This window comes from Macrobrachium nipponense, chromosome 21 (genome assembly GCF_015104395.2).
Source record: "Macrobrachium nipponense isolate FS-2020 chromosome 21, ASM1510439v2, whole genome shotgun sequence".
NCBI classification, from domain to species: Eukaryota; Metazoa; Arthropoda; class Malacostraca; order Decapoda; family Palaemonidae; genus Macrobrachium; species Macrobrachium nipponense.
In genome coordinates this window covers 30,193,033-30,206,696 of record NC_087212.1, presented here as the reverse complement: position 1 = coordinate 30,206,696, position 13,664 = coordinate 30,193,033, and the positions used below count along the sequence as shown (strand labels likewise).

At 41.9% G+C, this 13,664-nt stretch overlaps 1 protein-coding gene and 1 pseudogene across 2 annotated transcripts in view; one reads left to right on the top strand and one right to left on the bottom strand.

Moving 5' to 3' along the window:
• The window catches only part of LOC135197891 (transcriptional protein SWT1-like), a 151,649-nt gene that overhangs the window by 112,211 nt on the left and 25,774 nt on the right, over nt 1-13,664 (top strand). The window lies entirely within an intron of this gene.
• LOC135197892 (creatinase-like) lies at nt 3,817-9,428 on the bottom strand (annotated as a pseudogene).

The following is a 13,664-nucleotide window of genomic DNA, read 5'->3' as shown; positions in this document are numbered from 1 at the left end:
CTCGTATATGAATCACGGTGATGTGATAAAATTTATTGATATAATATATATATATATATATATATCATATATATATATAATATATCACACACACATCTATATATATATATATATATATATATATATATATATAGCTTCTTGCAGATGGACATTGAGAAGCTTTTTGCAACTAATGTCGACTGAAAACGAAGTAGGTACTTGATGCAGGAATTGTAGACAACAAGAGAATGCATAAAGTTAGGGTTAGTCTATATAATAAAATCTTTGCTCTGTGTACAGCATCCAATGTCCCCTACCCGACCCGTTTAAAACCCGTTTTTGACTGCCTTTCAAAGGATTTTTGTCAGATTCATCTTTGGGAGTAACAATATATCAAAATTCCGCTGTAAAGGAGTTATTTCCACGCCTTCGCATGACAACATTATTTCACTTCCGATTAAATATACAATGAGCGATTCTTTTGTAGCTTCATGATGAAATAATCTGAGTAAATGATCTTGCGGCTTATTATGCAAATCTCGTTTCCCTTTGAAGGAAACAAAATCATCCTAAATTATGCTTATTAGTCTTATCACTGTTGCCACCACTTCACTATAATTATCTATTCAGTAGCATAATTTATACAAACCTCTTTCCATAAAGAATTTAATTGAATCTTTATAAAGTCCACTATTCATAAACAAAGGGCTCTGTTCATTTAATCAAAATCTATGAATACAGTTCCTCTTGTAAATTAATTAAACATGGCGATTATTATTATTATTATTATTATTATTATCATTTTATTATTATTATTGTTTATTTCATTTATTTATTTTTTTGTCTATCACAGTCCTCCAATTCGACTGGGTGGTATTTATATTGTGGGGTTCCGGTTGCATCCTGCCTTCTTAGGAGTTCATCACTTTTCTTTACTATGTGCGCCCGTTTCTAGGATCACACTCTTCTGCATGAGTCCTGGAGCTACTTCAGCCTCTAGTTATTGTAGATTCCTTTTTCAGGGATCTTGGGATCGTGCCCTAGTGTTCCTATGATTATGGTACAATTTTCCACTGCATATCCCATAACCTTCTTATTTCTTTGTTTTTTCAGGTCTTGATACTTATCCAATTTTTTTTTTTTTTCTTTTTCCCTCTCTTTCTCTTCAACTCTGGTGTCCCATGGTATTGCGACGTCAATGAGTGGATACTTTCTTCTCGATTTTGTCATCAGGTCTCGCCTGGTCTAGTTGCACGTTATCACCCTATCTGTTCTGATACCATAGTCTCAGAGATCTTTGCCTGATCGTTTTCTATCACTCCTTCGTTTGGTGCTCGTACCACTTATTACTGCAAAGTAGCTGATTGTTTTCTTGCACAGGATCCAGTGGAGGACTTTTGCCACTGAATCATGTCTCTTTTTGTACTGGTTCTGGTGCAAGTGCTATGTGGTTTTTATGGTTTCATTTTTCGTATTGCACTTCCTACAAAATAAAGGAGAGATGTTATTTCCATCTATCGTTCTTTGAACATATCTAGTTCTTAGGGCCTGATCTTGTGCCACCTGTTATCATTCCTTCAGTTTCCTTCTTGAGCTCTCCTCTCGTAGCCATTGCCATGTTGTCCATCGCTGGCTATTCTTTAGTCTGTCTCACCGTATTGTCCGTGGATTGGTTTGTTGTGCCAGTCCTCTGTTCTGTTTTTCATTCCTGTCTTTGTATATTTCTGGGTCTTCGTATGCTTTTATCAGTCCTTCTTCCCATGCACTCTTGAGCCACTCGTCTTCCACTGGTTTTCAGATATTGCCCGAGTGCTCTGTTCTCGATGTTGACGCAGTCCTCTATACTTAGTAGTTCTGTCCCTCCTTTTCCATTCGTGTTATGTATAGTCTGTCCGTATTTGCTAGTGCTATGTGTATTGTCATATGTTTTTTCCTAGTTTTCTGGTCTATGCTGCGGAGTTCTGCCTTCGTCCATTCCACTATTTCTGCGCTGTATCTGATTACTGGCAATGCCCATGTGTTTATGGCTTTTATCATATTTCCGTCGTTGAGTTTTGACTTGAGTATCGCCTTGAGTCTCTGCATATATTCTTTCCTGATCGTGTCCTTCATCTCTTGGTGTTTTATATCCCCTTCTTCCATTATTCCCAGGTGTTTTGTATCCCGTCTCATCTATGTGTTTTTGATGTTGCTCCCATCTGGTAGCTTTTATCCCTTCAGTCCTTGTTACTTTGCCCTTTTGTATGTTTTTAATTATTATTAATATTATTATTATTATTATTATTCATTCAAAGATGAGCCCTATTCATAAGGAACAAGCTCACAGGGGCCACTGATTTGAAATTCAAGCTTCCAAAGTAACAAAAGGTAATGGGAATACAGAAAGAGATTAGCTGTTACGAAAACACGAGCTAAATTAACAAATAAATAAACAAAAGAAAATTTAAGTAAGTATTAAAATTACAGGTTGAGGTTGTATAATGGGTAGTATTGCATTGCATGCCTCGCTTAAACTTCTGCAGTTCCAACGGTGGTGAGAAGTTCAACAGCGAGGCACATTTATTGCCTATTGGTGCTGGCAGTTCGGCAGATCTGGTTTTCTCTCGGCAGGAATTGAGGACCAGGGCTCAAATGGGAAAGATCTCTGTTGAAATACAACCTACGAAAAGTGACAAACAAGAGACCATCCTTTGATGGTCCAAAGTCACAACTGGCTACGATTACGAAACAGAAACCTACCGCCACCAACGAACCACTCTGTCTTAAAGAGATAAATATCTCTGGCAGAAGCAGACATCCACACCAGAGAAAAGTATTCTAGTAATTGATTTTATCACTGTTATACACATATGAGGCCTTTTTACGAACAATATCCAACCAACTTTTCGTGCAGCATTTTGCTGTAACTTTCATTTGATGTTTCTCAAAATAAGACGTGAGCCAAAAGTTACAGCCTAAAATAAGTTAAAGCTTCAGCCGCATTCAGCAAAGTCCCATGGCTGAGCTGACTATCAGCTATCATAGGGTGGTTTGGCCCGAAGGATCTGGATGAAATGCCAGGCCATAAGCCAGAGCCAAGCACTGGGACTAAATCGGTCATTCAGTATGGTGATGGATGAGTGAATATGAAATAAAAACTGCACATATCATATGATCTCATACTGCAACACACTCACACAAGAAATCAATTTACTCTTGTTTCCATTTGTACTGCTATTCTTTGGAACAGACACCTTTATTACTAAGCTTGTGTTCATCTGCAAAGATACTACGTTGACATATAAAATCTATAGAATCTACTAATCTTGGGAGACAACACACTATAAACTATTTTTTTAAACAAAGGAAAGAAACCATCAGGATCTTCTCCACCACACCTGTTCAAGATTATCCAGAAATCTCTTAACATCTCAGAGTGAAATGCAAATTTTGTATGAATAAGTTTCAGGATGTCAAGTATCAGAAGAGAGGACATCCTCAGCTGATTGCATAGCTTCAGTAGCTCAGTGAAGCGGTCCACCACAGAGGCAGAGTAATTCCTAAACTACACTTTCATGAAAGCATTCCAAGATGTAATGAGTAAAAATAAGCTTTGCTCTCTTTCTTTATTCAACTTGAATATCATTGTGGGTTTAATTAAAATGATTTTATCAATCAGTTTATCATATAGACCATTTTGCTTTTAGATATTTTACGTTTGTGAGACTATACGAGATATAATTTAATGAAGATCATTTATTCAAGTACGGTTATTTATGGAATTTATTATTATTTTCTGTTGTCACAGTTTTCCAGTTTTCTGTTGAGTCTGAATAGGATAAGTAAGAGAATAAAGATTTACTTCTTGATAATATTATGCTCAGGACCGAATGGGAAGCCAGTAATGTCGTCCCACTGATCCATCGTCATTAATAACCAAGATAATTAAGCTCTCTGTAACCTCCGGCACAGGCTGACCCTCTGGAATGGTTACCATGGGCTCCATGGTACGACCATACCTGGTTCCAGCACGGTTTCAATGTCCTCGCGAAGCTCCAGTTCTGGAATAGTAATTGACATGGTTATATACCTTACCTTATTACTCTTTACGTAAACAAGCATTCAAGATATCTTCTTTCTGTCTTATAAAACGATTTCAGATCAGCGAAACTCACAGTGATAACACGTTAGGGCACTAAAGGAAAGTTTTGTTGCAACTGTTGCATATATATGAAAATATTTCGACGAGATATGTACAAATCCGAACACTTTCTCTCATTCTTAAGGTACTTGATTTTACCTAATGCCTATGAAGTGTACTGTACTACATAACATGGTCTACGACTGGGAGATCCCGCTTCACTGAATTTATACTTAACAGTTTTCTGGGTTTTAACCTCAGAATGTAATGCACAGTGTCAGAAGATTTGCTCAGAATTGCAAGATTTAAAGTTAAATTTTGACTCTATAAACATTCGAAGAGAAATATGGCAACTCAAATACAATACAGTACCTGCTTCACGTCCATAGTAATGACAGAGTACCCCAAAGGAATGCCCATAGCCAAAAGTTCTATACTTCAGCAGATTAAACTGGGCGTATAGTTCGTTGAGTTCTCGTGCAATCTCGCTGCACTTGACCCCAGGTTTAATAAGCTGAAGCCCTCTTTTGTGCACTGCAACATTAGCTTCCCAAATCTTAAGGTGTGCGTCGCTACAGTGATCCAAGAACATTGTTCTTTCTACTGACGTGTAGTATCTGTGAAGAGCAAAGCAAGTACAAAGGATACTGTAAGTTAATAGGGAATGACTTCCTTGATATTATCCTGAATATGAAAATCAAGAAAATATTTGTAGAAAAGATCAACATGAATATAAGATTCTAATCTTGTGTATAAACATATAGTCTAGATAAACAACCAATTTAGACTATACGAGTAGCAACAGATTAAACAAAAAAAATAAGAAACTGACCCCTGGGGCATCGAAAAACAGCTTAGAGAAAGGATGTCCCCCTTTTGAATCTTGCGGGTGGTCACAGGTTGTGGGCACCATCTGTGTTTATGGCTGACTGCAACCACACCCATGCTGAAACATTATGTGGAATCGTCAGTCTTACAAGAGGCAAAAAGTATATTGCCACCATTTATTGCAAAGACTGACACTGGTGTCTGACAGGGAATGGATAACAATGACTAAAAAAAGCTCACTGTCCAATAAGTTCACTGTCTGGGTAGAGTTTTGCGATGTTTCTGACCATTGCTTGAGTACCAGCCAATGCCACTTCGTACTCTGGAACGTTTTCGCCCAACGCTTCGACACATGCCTGGCACCGATGTCAGCTGTGGCTGCGCTGTTCTGTGGAATTATGCAGTACAGTCTTTATTTTGAAACAACGATGGATATGCTGGGGTACAGTATTCCCTTTTGGAATTATTTTAAATGTGGTGTTCTACAATATTTCTTTCAGAATTACTGAAGACATGGATTTACACAGAATCAGTTTTACAGTAGTCAGGAAATTTTTTTTTTTCTAACTTTTTTGAGACTATTTTCCTTACAAGTTTGCAAGGGCAAAATTAACGTTACTTGTTATCTCTTCATAGCTTAGTCCTACCTTTATCGCTGCAATTTTCTTCATTACTCTTCTTTCATTCTCATCCTCATGGTGGCTTCGCAAATGTCTCTGAGCTCATTGCTGTGAGGCAAGTGGTCCTTGAGCTTCTTGAAGCGCTGGAGGTCCATGTGGTCGAACTCGATGCCAATTGCTCCTCGAGTGTCACCGAGCTCTTCGACTACGGCTCTGTAGTAGTTATCTCGCTTCCAGTCGGTGAAGATGATGTTGTCCTGGAAAACAGATATTCTTGATAAGACATAGAGAGAGATATAAAAAATCCTGTCATTTACTGCTTTTATTGATCTTCACACATTAGTATTTTTTTGTTAAGTCTTCTAATTGCTGATAGTAACGAAGGAGAGACTTCTTGGTTCTGATGGGTTTCGATAACTAAAATATAACTCAGGAATGGTTGAGAAATAGCCTAATTAAACTTCCTATTCATGTAACAAAACCTTAACAAAAAAATTACTTACATGAAGGGACCTTCTCCAAGGCTGGCCATAATCAATGAGAGCCGAGATGGAGACGTGTTTTTCTGGCGTGACCAACAGACCATAAGGCCTTCCGAAAGCACAATAAATAAATCCACCTGAAATAAAAGTTACGATTATTAATATCCTATAAGGGACATTTTTTCAGAAGGCCATATAACAGCTTGATTGTACCCGGCGATCAAAAGCTTACTTTTTTCTATAAAATGGTTATCTACTAGTTTGCAGGCATAATCCATAGCGGTGGAAGAGGTATTATCTTAAAGCAATGCTAAAATTTGCCCTTGTATTCAGTATCTATAAGTGGTAAAATCTAATTTTAAGTCCATATCTTTATCCTTCTGGAATATCTTGAAGGCTAAAACAAAATCTGTCAACCTGAATCCTATTAGTCTTGGTTTTCAACTAAACTGATACGCTTTAGAAAACTTACAAATAATATGAAAAGAGAAAAAATGTCATCACAGAAGCACTATTCTGCTACCACCACTTGCCTTAGTTAATGCTTGGTAACATAAACAGAAAAAAGTCAATACTAAGTGTGTAGTGCAACCTTCTAACTAATCTGCTAATAAACGAATACATCTACCTAGTAACCATCATATTATTTACAAGTATTTAATTTAGAGAGAGAGAGAGAGAGAGAGAGAGCTTCTTCTGATATCCTTACCTGTGTAATAAACAGACGTTATGAATAGAGGTGAGGAGACAAGCAGCGAGTCCTTCTTGTTGCATATAATTTCTCAGTTTTGTAATCCGTCCTTCGATCTCTGCCGAGCTAAAGAGGCCAGGAGGAGCCTGTCACAAAGGAATCTGAGGGTATAAGACAGGTCTGCTTACGCCAACACCTTTTTACTCGTTTTAATTTGGAAATCTGATGGACATGGTGCTTTACCACTCTTCATTTTTACTTAATGCTCTCTTCACTTCTGTATCCGTATCCTGTATCTCTATCACTGGTCCCTCTACCTCTGTGCTTCCATCTCCTCTCTATTATTTTCAGTACTAAACATTTGTTCTAAAATAGTCTCTGTCTCTTTCTTAATGTCTTCACCCTATAAAATATATTTTCACCTCTATCCTTGATGATTTTCTTTTAATTGAAACTTGCACCTCTCCATTCCACCTCAACTTTTCTCCTCTCGACCCCATATCTGTAGTTCTTCCCACCAGTTCCTCTGATTCCCCCACACATATTTCTCTCATGTCTGCCCAGATATTTTCCACTCCGTTACCCTGTCTAAATTCTATGTTCCCCCTTTCCAACCATCCCTCTTTTACAGTCCTCCTAAAATGCCTCCCCCTTTCTCCCAAATCTTAATTCTAGATCTCCTCTTTCTCATTTTGGGTTTTCTACTCTCTTTCAAACCCATCACCACTAACCTATGTTGTTCAACACACGCTTCTCCCAAGATCACTCTGCAGTTCATCAATTGTTTTTGTTGGTTCCTCTAACCAGGATGTAATCTATTTGGCTTTGAACTCCACCGCTTGCTTTACATTCATCATAAAGCCTCATCAACAAAGCATCAAACTACACTATAATTTTCACGCCACTTATCCAATCACAGGCCTTTGTGTCCTCGTCCCTCTTGACACTTATGAATTATGCAATCCTTTTCGTCATCCATTCTTATCCATGACCAGACCATGTCAACAAACTCTGTGTCTGTTACCTACGTTAACCTTTTTCATTATCATCTCTACATATCTCCATGTTTCTCATCCTTTCAGCTCTTCTCAACAGTTTCCACCTTTTCTCTTTCATTTATATACCACATTCACACTTTCTTCACACAAACACACACTATATATATATATATATCTATATATATATCTATATATACATATATATATATATAGATATATATATATATATATATAAATATATATATATTATATATATATATATATTACAAACTATTTACTGGCCATGCAAGGGTTTTTGATATCCACTTGTCTGTGAGATCACCTGTAAACTTCTTACCTTCTCTCCATTGTATATCTTCATGGTCCTGTTTTCCACAAAAGCAGTGACGTCATTGCTGGAGTACCTCCATGACGCATGTCGAAGGAACTTCCCTCCAGCCCGAAGGAGCGACAGAACGGATGCCATTCTTCGTCAATTTCTGGCGGAAGACCAACAAACTCATGGGTTCTTATATGCTAAATATTCATTCGGACCTTGAGATGATTTTATTTGCAGATTAGATCAGTTTAGGAAGTGGCTGAAGTGATTTTAATTTTAAAGAGATTACCAGATTAGCTTCAATGACAGAAGTCAAACCCTTGCACAACAAACATACATCATACGCTATCTTTGGGTATATACTCGAAATTGGTGAAATAAAATAAAATACAACAAATGGAAAATAACAACATTTATTACTCGAAACTCTTGCACACTAAATTGAGAAAAGACGTTTGTGGCATCTATGCCTACAGATAGGAAGTGGACACACAGACAAAATTATAAAATTTTCTGCACTGGCATCCATCACGACATTTCATCTTCGTTACAACTTTGAAATGCATTAAGATCAGTGGCGTTGTTTCAGATTATCCTGTGGGGGAGGGCAAAGCATTAGAACTTATGTTATGGATGATGTGATAAGTCGAAGCAAGCCCTATCACCCACCCTTGGAGTGAAAATTACTATTATTATTATTATTATTGTTGTTTCAAAGACTAGGCTGGCAAACCAAGTCTTGGGGGGGGGCATCAGTGTTTTGAGGGGGTTAAGTGCCCCCGCCCCCCAGGCAACGACCCCCACACAAAAGACGCCCCTGCTTAATTAAGATCATGTAGGAACCGACATGACAAGACAAGTGAGACAGGACACGCTGACGCACAGACAGAAGACATAATTTACTCCGTACACGCACATCTGTGGTCTACCATTGTACAGTCTGAGAGCCGTCCCTTCAGTCTCTTAAGAGGGATACGTGACGACGAGTAGATGTACGACACACACAGACGAAACACCGATTGGGATTGGGATAGGGTAAACTTGACAGATATTATACTTGTATGTGTTGGTAAACTCCTTAACCTTAAGTGGATGGGGCAAGGTCACAACTTAAATGTAGGTTCTAAATGTCTATTGTAGAATATATACAAGATCCAGGGGACAAACAGCAGACAGCTTAACAAACAGACAGACGAGAGGAGACTGCCTCACGAGAGCAATAATTACAATGTTGCCAATACTTAAAAGTTGCCATATCATATTACTGGACTTAACATGGGATACTCTAATGGCGCGCAACATGTGAAATAATGTTTGAACATTAATAACAACATAATAATACTGGTACATGTGAAATGCGTCTTTTTCATGTACCTACACCTCCCTCCCCCTCACGCTCGTAGTGCATTCTCGAGCGGACTCTCCTTTTCCATGAGTCTTTGGGAATGACGTGGGTTTACTGGAGGAATACTGACTAAGGACTCTCTTTCTAGGGGCCCACAGGGACAGGGAGAAAGGGGTCACTATTAAGTGGGTGGCACCAGGGGTAAGAAAACGACGATTACGCCACACACGACCACTAGGGAGACGAATTTGATAGTCTCTTGACCTTCCATGACCCATGACAGTGCCACTTTGTCCCAACGATGAAGGTCGGGTCCTTGAATCCGAACTTGCTTGTCCGACGCTCAACGTGGGTAAGGGGTGGGCATGCTTGTCGTACTTGGTCTTTACCTCCTGCTTGTAACGAGCGGCAGCACGGCGGTCACAATCTTCGGTCTTGACCTGCCACTCCTTGGAGAATGCTTGAGGGTGGGCCAGGGATACATGACCTGAAGAGGACAGCCATACAGGATCTGGGCAGGAGAGCGTCCAGTAAAGTTAGGAGTATTTCTGAGCTCCAATAAGCCTCGGTCAAATGCTTCACAATCAATGTTGCCAGATGGGGCTGTTTTGAGGATGAGGTGCTTGATCGACTTCACAGCGGCTTCAGCGTGACCATTCGATTGTGGGTAGTGGGGTGAGGTTACCATGTGTCGAACTCCCCATCGCTTCATAAAATCCTTGAACTCTGCGCTGGTGAATTGGGGGCCTCCATCTGTCCTTAGGCGAAGGGGGACACCAACTTCACGGAAATAGCGGCAGAAGATCCTGATAGTATTGGAACGCGGTAGTATCGCCTTGGCAGGGTGCGACAACAGGCCATCCTGACAGGCGATCGACGACAACGAGGGAAAGACTTCCCTGCAACAACAAAGAAGTCGGCTGAGACGGACTCGAAGGGTCTTGTCGGGTTTGTCGTCATTCATTAGAGGTTCCTGCGGCTGAGATGGCTGCAATGTCTGACATGCCTCACAAGCTCTGACTGTGTTGGCAATATCAGAGTCAATGCCAGGCCAGAAAACTGACTGCCTTGCTCTGCGCTTGGTTTGCTTCCACACCTCGTGGCTGTCATGCAAGTGGGAGAAGGTGCGACGACGGAGGAGCGGCAGGAACTACAACCCTTGCTCCATACAGGACAAGGTCACCATCGGTGTAGAGATCTTCACGTAGTTTCCAATAAGGAAGTAAGGAATTGTGAAGGTCATATCTGTTGCGAGGAAATCCTGATGTGACACAATCGAGTAGATGAGTATACGCAGGATCTGCTTCGCTGCGTCACGAAGATCCTGAAGTATCCTGTCGGGATCCTGAGCTGGAGACTCGTCTGAAAGGATAACGGCGTTCACAGCCACGACAGTTCGAAGATGAGCAGCGGAAGAAGCACCCGAGATCTCGTCCTCCTGTGTGGGGTGGCTGACTGGGCGCGAGACAATGCATCTGGGATGCACAGCAACTTACCAGCACGCCACACAGCTGTAAAGATGTAGGGCGAGATTTTCTCCTTGAGGCGCTGGAGACGAGAGTTCTCGATGGCATCCAGCGGTATAACTGTTCAGAATAGGTATGAGGGGCCGGTGATCCGTCATCAGAGTAAAATTCTGTAGGCCTGCTAAATATAGCCTACATTTCGACATTGCCCAGACAACGGCTAGCATCTCAAGCTCGATGGTGGCATATCTGTCTCTGCGTCAGCGAGAAACCGAGAACCACACTGAACTAGACGCGGAGGTGTCCATTACCATTGGTCCTGCAGGAGGGCATATCCAATGCTGTGGAGGCGTGAAGCGTCCGTCTGAAGAACAACAGGTAGGTCTGGGTCAAAGAGGGCGAGAACTGGTGGACTGGTGAGAGCTAACTTGACACGTTGAAATGCTTCATCATGGTCGGGGGTCCAAACAAATGTTCTCTTGGGACTCATCAGGGGACGTAAAGGTTGGGCTGCAATGGAGATGTCAGGTGTGAACTCCGCTAACTGGTTGACCAATCCCATAAACGATCTGAGGTCTGTCAGGTTAGCAGGGGTTGGGAAATCCTTGATGGCACCGACTTTCTGCTTATCAGCTGAGATGCCGTCTCCTGAGAGATTGTACCCACAGAAATTCACGGAGGGTGCAGCGACCACAAATTTATCCTTGTTGAGTGTGATCCCAAACTTGCGGCACCGGGTGAGCACTTCGTGGATACGATGAAGGTGTGTAGCGTAGTCTTCGTCGTGGAGGAGAAGGTCGTCTATGACCTTAACACAGTTTTGGACACCTTGAAGGGCCATATCACCTCGCAGGCAGAAGGCGTCTCCAGTAGCTGCGAAGCCCATCGGTCCTCTGCAATGTATGAACCGACCATATGGCGTAATAAAGGTGGTTAAATGCTGATCTTCTTCTGCCAGTAACCATAGAGAGCATCAGCTGTGGTGAAATAACGAGCCTTCGGGCCTACACTGCGAATAGCGGCGTAGGGTGTGGGTGAAGGATGGGCTGGACGAGAAACCTGGCTGTTCAACTTGGTCAGATCGACAGTAATTCGTACTCCTGTCCCATTCTTGGGAACGACGACGAGAGGGTGGCACCAAACTGACGGGTCATCACCAGCAGGTTTGATTATCCCTTGGGCCACCATGGAGTCAAGCTCTTCTTTGACTTGGTCCTTAAAAGCGAATGGAATCTGTCTTGGGGTGTGGATGGCAAAAGGCACTGCACCATCCTTAAGGTGGATTCTCATGGGAGGACCAGCCATAGGCTTGAGAGGAGCTGTCTTCAACTCTTCTTTCGAGACCAACACATCTTGAAACTCTTGAAGCAAGTATTCCTTTGCTGCTGAAGGTGATGTGGTCGCTGAGATGGGTAGCTCCTTGACTCTATTAACGTGTTTGACCTCTAAAATAGTTTAGAGATATTATGGCCAGTTCCTCACAATGACCATAAGGATAAAAGTGGAAATTCCACATTTTCATGCACTTGAATCCTGGCGAGACAGGATCGCTTGCCTAGTGTAAGGGTAGCTTGTAATATACCCAGAGCAGGTGACATTGGAGATCCATCCGCGGTGAACGTCGCACTTTTGCGGAGGCGTCTGCAAACAGCTCCTGGAGATACCCAATGTGTCAAGGTGCTGCTTTCCAATAACAGTGACATCGGCACCTGTGTCTGGTAACATTTTAACGCGAGACTTAACATCGCCAAACGACAAGAGGACACAGATAGGTTTGGGCGTCTTGGAAATGGTGCGAGGCGATCCTAGGCGACGACAGCTGATCCTTGAATCTTGCGATTTGTTGACTGAAGAGGCACCACTGTTGCTTGAAGATCTGTCCTGACGAAGATTCTTCTTATTCTCCTACAATCCTTATCGAAGTGTCCAATGCGGTGACACAGACGGCACTGGACCTTGCTGGCAGGACACTTCATGGTCCTGGACCAATGGCCAACGCGGTCGCAGCTTTTACAAGTACTGTTGGCCGCAGGGCATTTGTCTTGATCATGCTGACGAGCACAGTACTGGCACCAAGTTGCTGGGTTCGAGGGGTTTCGGCGAAGGTGGATGCTTTCCGCTTGACTTCTTGCTTCTCTTGTAGGCCGAAACAGCACACAGCTGATTAGTTGGGGCACGTATGGCAGAAGTTGCAGTTGTTTTAGCCGCCTCATACGACCGACAGGTGGTGATGAAATCTTGCAAAGAAGAATTGGCATCCAAGGCGATCAACTTCTGAACCAAGTCCGCGTCTCGAATGCCCATCAAGATAATCATTTTCAGCTGGGTCTCTTCACATGCGATGGCGGTACCTGGGCATAAATCAACTTCTTCCGCAAGGCGTCGAAGTTTCACATAGAAATCAGCGAAAGATTCTCCTTCCGATTGCTTGCAGCTAAGTAACTCTCTTCGGCGAAGTACTTCATTCCTTAAACCCTTTATATGTGACTGTAAGGCATCCAGGACTTCATCTACAGGCTTATCTGTAGAGGGAGATATTGAAGTGTGTGTTCTAAAACACGCTGCGTTTCCAGGGTTAAACACATCCTCATCTGGATCATTTGCTTTTCCCGTGGAAGCTTAGAAAGATCCACCATGACAGCATAGTCATCCCACCGACGTCTCCATTCCCTGAACATCTGGAATGTTGCATCTGCCTTCAGTGGGGGTGGCGTTTGCGCAGTTGCTTTCTGTGGTGGTGGAAGAGAGGGTTGACTGGAGTTCGAAACCACCTCTGTGCCAGGTGTAAGGGTACCTGAATGAGAATGGATGATTGG